The sequence below is a fragment of the Calypte anna genome, chromosome 1 (genome assembly GCF_003957555.1).
Source record: "Calypte anna isolate BGI_N300 chromosome 1, bCalAnn1_v1.p, whole genome shotgun sequence".
Lineage (NCBI taxonomy): Eukaryota > Metazoa > Chordata > Aves > Apodiformes > Trochilidae > Calypte > Calypte anna.
In genome coordinates, this window is record NC_044244.1 from 58,161,995 (window position 1) to 58,172,799 (window position 10,805).

At 43.1% G+C, this 10,805-nt stretch overlaps 1 long non-coding RNA gene across 2 annotated transcripts; it reads right to left on the reverse strand.

Annotated features, from left to right (window-relative positions):
• Positions 1-6,835: 6,835 nt before the first annotated feature.
• On the reverse strand, positions 6,836-10,162 carry LOC115600429. Of its 2 annotated transcripts, none has more exons than XR_003988952.1 (3): positions 10,119-10,162; positions 8,327-8,448; positions 6,836-7,143 (listed from the first exon to the last, which is right to left on the reverse strand). It is a non-coding gene; the product is annotated as an uncharacterized LOC115600429 (long non-coding RNA). The 2 variants fall into 2 exon arrangements; XR_003988951.1 differs by lacking the exon at positions 6,836-7,143 and adding an exon at positions 7,649-7,787.
• Positions 10,163-10,805: the final 643 nt, after the last annotated feature.

The following is a 10,805-nucleotide window of genomic DNA, read 5'->3' on the forward strand; positions in this document are numbered from 1 at the left end:
GGAGGAATGCATAAGCATTACCTACCTCTGAATTTGCCAGAGTTGAATATTTCACTGGTGTCAAAAATGAGTCATGGAGTCAGTTTCCTGCAGTCAGAACCTGCAAATCCCATTATGGCTCCTAAAATACCCATGCTTTAAAGTTAATCAAACACAATTCTGACTAATTTGATGACCCATAAGCAAACTGTGAACTCAGGTCAAATCATCAACCGACCTATTTTCTCCCGAGCCAAAGATTAAACACAATGGGCACATGGCTAACGTGTACACTCATTCAACACTAATTACCCTGAGGAGTTTGCAGTACAGAAGCTGGTCATTACGTTATGCAACACGTTCAAAACACACTCTGCACGTTTAACCACCCAACCATGTGCATGTGCCTCTCATTTTGCTGTCTTGAGCTGTGGTTCTCCGTGGGAGCCGCTCTTCTTGCACCACTGCTCTTTGCCCACGGCCGGGTGAGAGAGATCTGAGTCAGCAGAGGAATCTTGCTCAGGAGCTGGTTTCAGTGCCCTAGTTTTCACCTCGGATTTCCACTATCTCTGGTATCTGAGTTTACCAGCTGGAAGATGACAATCCCAAGTGAGAAGGCAATGGAGATGAAAGTAGCGGCTGCAGACTTGTGGCCCCACACCCTGTGCTTAACTTCTTCCAGGGCTCCTTCCCACTGACAATCATCCTGTGCTGTGTCATGATAACTATTTACTCCAATTCATCAACACTAACAAGAAACCTCTTGTGTTTTTCCTTTAAGCGTGACCTTCAAACTGCCATGCTAAGACACAGAACCTCAACAATCAATGGAGGTCTGATGCCTAAACTTGATTACAGAGTTGAAAAATCTCTTGGGTTGCTTATAGAACAGTTAGATCCTTAGATTTGTTAGAAATTTTGCTATGTACCTGCCTCCTAGGGATATTCAGTGAGACACACACCACCAGATGCCTTTAGACATTTCAGTTTTGAAAATAGGATTGAGCTGCTTTTTACCCACAAGCAAAGCACAGAACTGTTTGACTTTTCTTTTAAATAATCTGGAAGACTAAATTAGCACGATTTGTTCCTCTGGTATCTTCATGGTGTTTCCCACAAGACAAATGTACATATTTTTTTAGAAGATAATAAACAACAAAGCTGCCAGGGTTTATTAAACACCAGAGTTACAGGAAAAACTCTGATATTAGATGTGCTGTTTGTTGTACTACACAAATACATGAACCTGAGCTAGAAAATTAAGATCATTGAAGATGGCAGGTGGGGAACACTAAAGCTTGTTAAATACCCTCTGGCCTAGGTCACTCCTGGGTGCTGAGCATGCAAGCCATGGATGTATCTGTATGCTCCCAGAATTTTTGGTCAAGGAGCAACCTGTTTTCCCCATGGGATATAACAAAAAGCATGGTGGAATTTTTCAGACACCACAGGGCACATCAACAGAGCAAGGGATGTGCAGTAAGGATGGATCCCTCAGGTGCACTGGGAGCATTGCCCAACCTGAGGAGCGATTTCCACCAGAATTTTCAAGGGGGAAGAAGGAGAAGGGAAGCAAGAGTGGGGCCATGGCTGTCATGGGGCTGCAGCACACAGTGATGGTTCTCCATGTTATCAAAATAAACAGGTCATCATGACTAATGCAAAGGATTAAAACTTGCTAACATGGGAGCAATGAAATGGCCAGGCAGACTGTTGCCAGGAAGATATGTGACCAGGCAGGGGATCATTAGGCAGGATACCTCTGATTTATTGCAAAGGGAAACCAGAGGTGCTGCTGATAAGCTTAGAGAAGACTCAGACTCAAGTAGGTCTGGTTCAATACATCAGCATTCCTCACCTATGTGCAAAAACTCAAGGCCTGGGGTCAAAAGTACACTGTGAAGAAGACTTCGAGCCTTCCTCCCAACCACCCTCACCCATGACCACCAGAAAACAGTGTGCACGTGGAGATGGGTGGAATCCTATGTTAATAACTTCTGGGAGATGATTTGAATAACCCTGGTTCTAGTATGGAAATGTAATGCATATCTATGATTTGTAAGGAGAAAAGGGTAACTGAATAAGCAAGTGCTGTGCATGTTGGAGGAGTGATCCCCCATGTACCCAGGGCTGTAACAAAGAATACCTTGCTTGATAGTCTCAATCTGTGTGGCTATTGAGTTATATACCAAGGGAAAGGGTTGTTTAACAAGCATATTTTGTATGAAGAAGAGTTTAATGGAAAATGTTTACAGCTGATGTCTTCAGTCTTAAGTTCTTAGCAAAACAGATAACAGAAAACAATGACTAATTAAACCTATTGTGAACTCACATCATTAACATACTAAAAATCCCCCCCTGCAGGCTGGAAGGATTTCCCATTCACAGAACACCTCTACCCTCTGTGCATACCTGGGGAAAAGAGAATCCCTACCACTTTAAGTGGAAGGGAAGAACTAGTTAACCAAACCCGTAGATTAATTATATTGGTATACTTAGAAGTAAGGTAATTTTGAATTTTTTTTATATATAAAAGAAACCCAACTGGTGGGGGTTGGTCTCTTTTCCCAGATGACTTTCAACAATACAAGAGGGCACGGTCTTAAGCTGTGCCATGGGAAGTTTAGGTTGGATATTAGAAAGAATTTCTTTACGGAGAGGGTGATCAGGCATTGGAATGGGCTGCCCAGGGAAGTAGTGGATTCTCCATCCCTGGAGACATTTAAAAAGAGACTGGATGTGGCACTCAGTGCCATAGTCTAGCAACTGCAAGGTGGTTCAAGGGTTGGACTCGATGATCTCAGAGGTCCCTTCCAACCCAGCCAATTCTATGATTCTATGATTCTGTAATTCTATGTTATGGGTAAGAGGTGCTCGCTTTGTGGATTTACTACCTACCACACCAGATAAACAGGCCTTGTTTTGGGATGACATCCAGGGCAGGCAATGTGTGAAGTCATGGTGAGGTGGACATATGGCTGTGGTTGCATCCAGGAGTGCAGTGAGCACCTCTGAGCAGGTCTCTGGAGCTGCCATACTGAGAAGGGCTTTGTACTTGTGATGGAGCCAGAGTGTTCAAAAACCACCAGATTTTCAAGGCTTTGCCTTGGTAAGTGCAGAGCCGTCTGAGAGATGAGCCCATAAGAGAGCCTTAACTGCTTTTGGTCATCTTGTTTCTATTTACAGATGTTAATGGAGCCTGCTTCATTCCAAAATGTTAGGAAGTCCTTCCTAGGTCACCATGAATGCAAGTCCTGGCTTGCCTTTGGCTACATATGGCAAAGTTGTGTTACTGCTGTGCCAGCAGCTCGGCAGGAGTTACTCCATTGCACACACAGACATGGACTTTAAAGACCCCAAGAACATAAGTGAAAGGAAACTATCATATTAAACGGTGTCATAGTAGGGAAATTATTAAGCAAACTGTGTGGAATAGCAGCCTTGTCAAAGGGATACATATTCTGTTTTCATATTTGTTTTAAAGCTGGAAGAGGTGAAGGTCAACATGAGTCCTGCAAGCAGGAGTCCATCTGCATGGTGCTCACAAAAGGCCCTAATGATGAGGAAACTGCATTCCCAGAGGATGACACAGTCATTTGTCAATGAGGTCTGCAGTGAAGAAAGCAAATATTTAAGGTCTTTCCTGGTCTTCCAGCAGGATTGAAGACTGAGTTTTGCTGACTGGTGCTGTCCCACGTGCCAACATATGAGTCAGAGCATCTGAGTTTCTAGAGACTTCTGGAGCTTGCTCTGTGGCGTAGCAATTTTGGAAAAATCCATCAAGCAAGTTGGAAGCTCTCTCTTCAGAGCACTGAAACGAGGGTGCTGGCAGTACTGCTTAGTCAACACATATGGCACTTTGCTATGATTTCTGTTTCGGAGTGTACTATCACTTGCACTCTGTTTTTCTCACAGCTGCTCACTCCCAGTGTTAGCACACCCAGAATAGCCTGCTGGCATATAAATAGGGTTCTTCCTCTGCCACACATGGCAGTGTTGCAGACTCTCCCCACTTAATTTAAGATGGTGTTAATGCCATTTATATCATTCTGTGTCTTCCCATCCCCAGTCGCAGGCTCCTAGGGCTGCTCATTCTAGGGCGTAGGAGAAATGACAAAACAAATGGTTATAACCAATTTAATCAGCAGAGAAAGTATTCTCAAGAAAAAAAGATCCTACTAACTCCAAGGATCTACCACATGATTCTTGTGAGCTTCAGAGCTCATCAAAGCAGACCCATCTATATAGGATAAATATTGTCTTCAAAGAAACCCTGGACTTTGGGCAACACCATTCTCCAAAGTCAAGCTTGTGGTACATCACCACCAGATAATAGTTGCAGTCAGGCCCTGCTCTCCCCCATTTTTTCACTTTTCTCTCCTGTTCTAAAGCATTGCAGAGCCTCCCGTGTCATTCAGTTCCATATCTGACTCTGCTCTGGTGAGACACTGTGAAGAGCAGCAGTCCCTTCAGACCCAGAAGAACACTATAGAGGTATTACAGAGTACACCTACAGAAGCTAAAAGTAACAGTGCCCCAAAAGCTGAAGAGGAAAGATTGGGCTGCAAAAAAAGTATGATTATGGTTATTACATAGATTCTAATAGTGGACACATAAAAGGTACCAGGAAATACTGAGGCTTCTGTTTTTTTCTCTGGTGCGATACAGAATTTCTGTTTTCAGTATGTTCTTGGCAGAAGTTTGAAAACAGTGTTTTGCTCTCAAAGTGATTTTCCTTTTGTCCACTCGGCAGATTCCCTGCCATGATGAACAAAGATGAAAGCAAAAAATGATGAACAAATAAATAGATTTTTTTTTCTCTGGCTGCCTTTACCGACACAACCACTGGCATCAGGGCATTGCATATTTTTATGGGCTCTGTATGATGGGAACTTTAAGTCTGGGTGGCACTCTCAAGTGTCACGGTAGTAAAAAGTAAATATAAAATAGGGGTGTTTGAACTGTTTTCCTCAATGTATTTTTAACCATTAATTACTTTTTAACCAAAATCACAAACAGTCTGAGGTCTAGAACTTCTAGTTTTCCACACAATAAACCTGCCAATCAATTTAAAATAGCTACTTGCACTGCCAGCAAAGGTTAAGTTTTGAGTTTTTAAAAACTAAAACACCAAAACATTTTCTATTTTTATGAATGGTCAAAATTGCTGTCCAAAAACACTGGGATACATGACGGTCATGTTCCCAAACACTTGTTTATTAATAATACCACACAAATGCTCCCTCTGTTGGTTGATTTTCAAAAACTATTCCAAATATCACGGTAGCATGCATAAAGAGAGTATTTTTATTTTGTTTTGGGGGGGGAAGGAAGGAAACAAATAAGCCAAACAAAAAAAAACCCAAACTCCACAATCCAAACTGTGGTACACAAGAATAACTCGTTCAAATTATTGGCAATGTGTTAAACAATATTAATTAAATTTTAACAGCTGTTAAGTCAAATTATTTGCATCCAGAACTAAATAACATTCACACAGCAGAACTTAAAATTCCATTTTAGAAGGCTTGCAGGCTAATTCTTTCTGGACCAGTAAAAGTGCTCTCTTGCAGTGGAAAGAATACTACTGTTATTCTATTTTCTTGTGGAGTGAAAAGGCACTACTGTGTATCATTAAGAAAACAGTTCTCTATTAGCATTGAGAGCAATAATAACTAAGGAGGAATTTGGGAGCTTTGTTTATGTACATTAAATTTCCAACAAGTAGTTCTTTAGGAACTGGAATGGTTTTGTGCAGCAAGGAGCCTTTCCGAGCCTAACAGTTGCCATCAAGGAAAAAAATTCTGTTTCCATGGAAACTTCCGAGGTGGACCAAGCATGGATTAATCAAAATACAATGAAGCCTTTTTGCAAGGTACTAGAAAAAAATCTAGTTTAAAGTGAGCACCGCTGCTCTTTCCTTCCATTCATGCAGGAAAGCATGGGAAATTCTCCCAAAATATCTATGTGACACACAGTTCAATTAGCATGGTAAAAGCTTAGGTATTCTTATGTTCATAATTAGTGTGTGGTTGTGAACTAGGAGCTAGGGATATATAACATAAAAAAAGGGAGTGAAATAAAGAATCTAAAATTATATTTATATTCCTCTTCTATCTGCTACCAAATGTTATCAAGCATCTGGTTCTATGTTTAAAAAATTTTAATAGATTTTTCTGTGCTCTTAGTACTGCAGGCTCATTTCTTAATATTGAAGGCTTATTCTAGTATTCAAAATCCAAGCTATAGGTTAGGCTTTTTTTGTTGTTGTTATATTTACACACGATACTATCTCATTCTCAGCTACCATCAGAGAAGTTTCTGCCACCAGAATTTAGCTGTGAGTTCTGCCATTGTCCAGGGATGAACAAAAGAGATAAGGTAAAAACCAGCCTTCTTTTGCCAATGGTCTCAACAAAGGAAAATGACAACAGAGCTCCATTTTTATAAGAGAATTTCCACTGAAGCGGTTCTTTTGTCATTTCTTTGTGTTAGCAAAAGAGATACCTTTTTTTACAAATCTGAAGTTATTTTCTAATTATTCTATTATCAGAAGGTGTTCAAAAATCCTCTGAAACTGTGAGAGCAGCAAACAATAATTACAATGGTAACCAACAAATGTCAAATTACTGTAAACACTCCATTTGTATACAACAACATGATACTAATGTTGAAGACACAAAATGCACTTCCACTTCTAAGCCTACCTTGGAACCAGGCTCCACTCTGGAAAAATTGCCAGCAATAGCATTGGCAGGGTTCCACTTTTGTGTTTTTCAAAGGTTTGATAGCAAATACACTCACAGGATTTGTTTATTTTATTACTTTTCAGCAGGGATCTAAGGCTCAAGCTGGGTTTTCCATCCCCAGCATCATCATTAGTAATAAAAGCTATGTCAGTCAAATTATGATCACAATAATCTGTGTGTAGACCCTGTGTTATTAAGAGATTTGCTTAAATGTTACTTGGTGAAGGAGTCCCCCACTGTTGAGCAAGCACACACGGATACCTTGGTGCATGAGGAGGATGAGCTCTCTGGGCTTCTGCAGGTTTAAATACAGTAGGAAGCAGCAAATGCTTAATTTCTGTCACTCAGGAGGGCAGATGTGGCTCTGCATACACAACAGCTTGGTTCATGCAACCATGTACCTCAGCAGCACATCCTAAAAAACAGATTACAGTCTGTCAGTTCTTACTTATATTTGAGGAATACTCATAACATCCCAGATAAAATCCCAGAAGATAAGGCAGTGTAGTTGCTTTCAGGACAGTCTGGGGGCACCCCCTGTGCATACAGCAGTGGCAGGTGTAGGAGACACAAGTTGCACCACAGAGGACCAAGGGAAAGGGTGAATGTCAGGAGAGTGGAGCCAGGCTCTTCCAAGTGATGCTCAGCGGTAGGACAAGGGGCAACAAGTGCAAGCTGGACCATAGTAGGTCCTGTGTAAATATAAGGAAAAGCTTTTTCATTGTGATAGTGACAGAACACTAGAACAGGCTGCCCAGAGAGGTTGTGGAGTCTAATCTGGAGTCATTCAAAACCCACCCGGACACGTTCCTGTGTGACCTGCACTAGGTGATCCTGCCCTGGAGGGGGTTTGGACTTGATGATCTTTTGTGGCACCTTCCAACAGCTAACATTCTGTAATTCTGTAATTCTGTGAATTGCCCAACACAAGTTCAGGTGAGTCTTTGCAAGGGCATGGGCATGCCAAGCAGTGCAGATGTCCACGCCAAGGTGCCAGCCGTGGGAGTTGGGGACATATGGAAACACAGCTTCCACTTCAGTGAAAACATGGCCACATGCCTAGGGCACAGGGAAGAATTAACTCTTAAAGGACTGCAGGAGAGGGCAGTACTCTCCCATTGCTGTAGGCTGCTCTCCCAGCCCAGCTGCCAAACTGGTCTGGAGGGGCAAGAGCATCCCCAGCATGGCAGGACCAGCAGAGCTGGCCAGAGGGAAGGTCAAGCCACATCACAAACACCAACTATGTATCCAAGCAGACTGGGCGCCACATCGGACTGGATGTGCTGGGTAACGCAGGGTCGGGGAAGCATAAGCAGAGATTCTGGGAGGCCAGGTGGAAGCAGGTTTCAGAGTTTTCCCTGTGACCCCCTTAAGCACTGCCTCCAAGAGCCTGCAAACCCTTGCACTTAGCTCTGCCTGCTCCATGCCACACATCTACACCAACCAACCTCCCTCAGAGGCTGCTGCCTCTCCCGCCAGCCCTGTCCCCTCTCTTCAGGGGCACACGGAGCCTTTGGGGCTACAGCTGAACCAGTGAGATGGAGGGGCTGAGCTTGGGCTGATCCACAGCAAAAGGGACAGGTGGCTCTGGGGATCACCTTGAAGAGCATGGCATGTGGCTTCTGCTGTTCCAGAGAGCTGGGTCACCACTGGGAGTCTGACAGCAAACTGCAGGTCTTCCAGCTCATATGAAGAAGGTGATCTCCTGTCCCCTAGCAGACTGCAAGGAAAAGAAGAAGTTTCATTTATTATTTATTTGGCTTCAGTATGAACCAGATTGAGACCAGTTTCTCAGAGACATGTTCTCCCACTTGGCCCTCCCCAGCTAGTAGAAAGTGCTTTGTGTCCAGCAGCTTTTCACGTGACCTCTTTTTCTAGCCTTTTCCTAGGCTCCTGGTTTTAGTCAGAACATAATCAATTTCCTTTTTAGTAATTATACTTTTCAGTAATAGTGCTTTCTGAAATTAACAGAAAGTTTTTCAGTGATAGCAAGTGATAATACTTGATATTTATAGTTACTGCTGGAGGGTGATATGCAGAAAGACTCTTGCTTATACTTATTCCAACAGAAAGTAAGGTCACTGCCTGGTTCTGCTATACTTCTTATGCACCAGAAATAAAAGGGGTAGAAAGGAGTCACACCTGTGACAGGTGACCAAAATTGACCAGCGGAAGTATCCCACCCCATACTTGTTTTACTCTGAATAAATCTGAGTGATCATGAGGGTCAAGATGTCTTCCTCCATGGCCAGCATCCTGGGAGGATTTAATCTATTTTTCTACTTTTGATCCTGATCCTAAATCCCTGTGTTCCTGAGCCTACTTCCTGCCACCAACACCAGAAGCCCAGTCTGGGACTTTCCCAGGGGTATGGTGTTGTTACTGTTTGAGTGTTACTGGGGGGAAGTGCAATATTGGTTTTGTATATCACTGTACACATATCATTATTTTCCTTTTCATCATTATTGTTTCACTAAAGCTGTGTAGTTTAGTTTCCAGCCCAGAAGTCTCTTTCCCTTTTTCTCTTTCCGGGAAGGCAGAGGGGTTAACAAAGAGCATCTGTCATCCATGTAATTGCTGGCCCAGTGTTAAACCTTGTTAATAAATATGCCTAAAATGTCAAAATCACTAAGAAGGTTCAAAGAGAGAACCACACACCTACTTGCCTCCCTTTCCCACCAGCTATCCAGGTGCAGGCTGCTCTCAGGACACCACCTCCTCAAATTACTGTTTCCTTGTGCAGTTTCTTTTCACCAGGAAATATTGGTTTGCCCTGGTGGAAACACCCCTTCAGAACAAACCCCTCACTACAGAGTTTCTGTCGCTGGAAAATCACAGAATCATAGAATCGGCTGGGTTGGAAGGGACCTCTGAGATCATCAAATCCAACCCTTGATCCAAAATGATGCGAGAAGAGGCTGAAAAAGCACCTTGCTCCCCACCCCGCAGGCTAATACAAGACTCGATTATTTTATTTTCTTATGGCAGCCACAACTTCTCTCCGTAGTTACTACTTTAAACCTCTTTATAACTCTACATCTTAGCCGCAGCGAAGGGATGGGGACGAGCCGCCTCCATCACCCGGGTGACAAGGGACATCTAGTGGCACCGCGCCTCCCGGCTCCGACCGCAGGGACAGCCAGCCCCGCCGCTCCAGCGGGGACAGACACCTCGCCTGTCCCCACGCTGTCCCAGCCCCACGCAGGAAAACCCCAGGGCTCGTGTAGGGAGCAGGGAGCATCAGCTCTCTGCCTTCCCCAGCCTCGCGTTTCAGCAGCCTGTGCAGAACCACTCCTCATCTCCACCTGGGGTCTGCTCTTTCAGTCCTGTTCCACTGTTAAGTTTTCCTAATAATGTAATAATGCATTATAGATATAATAATATGCTCACAGTCAGAGGCTGTTTTTTTCACTGGGATAAGAAAATATGCAGTCTTCTCCAATTATTCTGAGAAGTATATGGCTTAAGAGGAATGTGTGTCTGCGTGAAAGGAAAATAAATCAGAGCATGGTTAGAACAGGACTCTTGAAAATTGTAACCACATGTCCTGGCAAGATTTTCATTTTGGTTAATTAAAAAAAAATAATACCGGCATGACATCCAGCTTAATTATTTACATCATTAATAAAGACTAAAGATGCTGTCATTATAAACAGACCAGGTAACACTGAAAAAATAATTTTCACAGAATTTCCCTTACAAGCAAGGAAGGCCATGTTGCATGGCTCCTGGTCCAGGCCCCTGGCAAGGAGAGACCAAGCCCTGGGGACTTAGACAAGAAAGGAAAGATAGCTCAGAGCAGGAGTGATGCAATGGCATCTGAGCCCAAACCAGACCTGTCAGATAGTTGTTTCACTGTAGAAAATACTACAGCTCATAAAACACAAAGCCCAGGGAGTTGTCTTTTAACCATTCACTGGTCAAAGTGTATTGTAGAGCTAGCTAGTCTCTAGCTGAAAGGTGGGCAGCACTACTGAGTCCTGCTGGCAAGCTTGTACAGAACTCAGTCCTAATCTCTCTTTCCTTCAGAGCATGTGCATTCTGTTACTTTCAATAACCTTTGAAAGTTTGTTACAG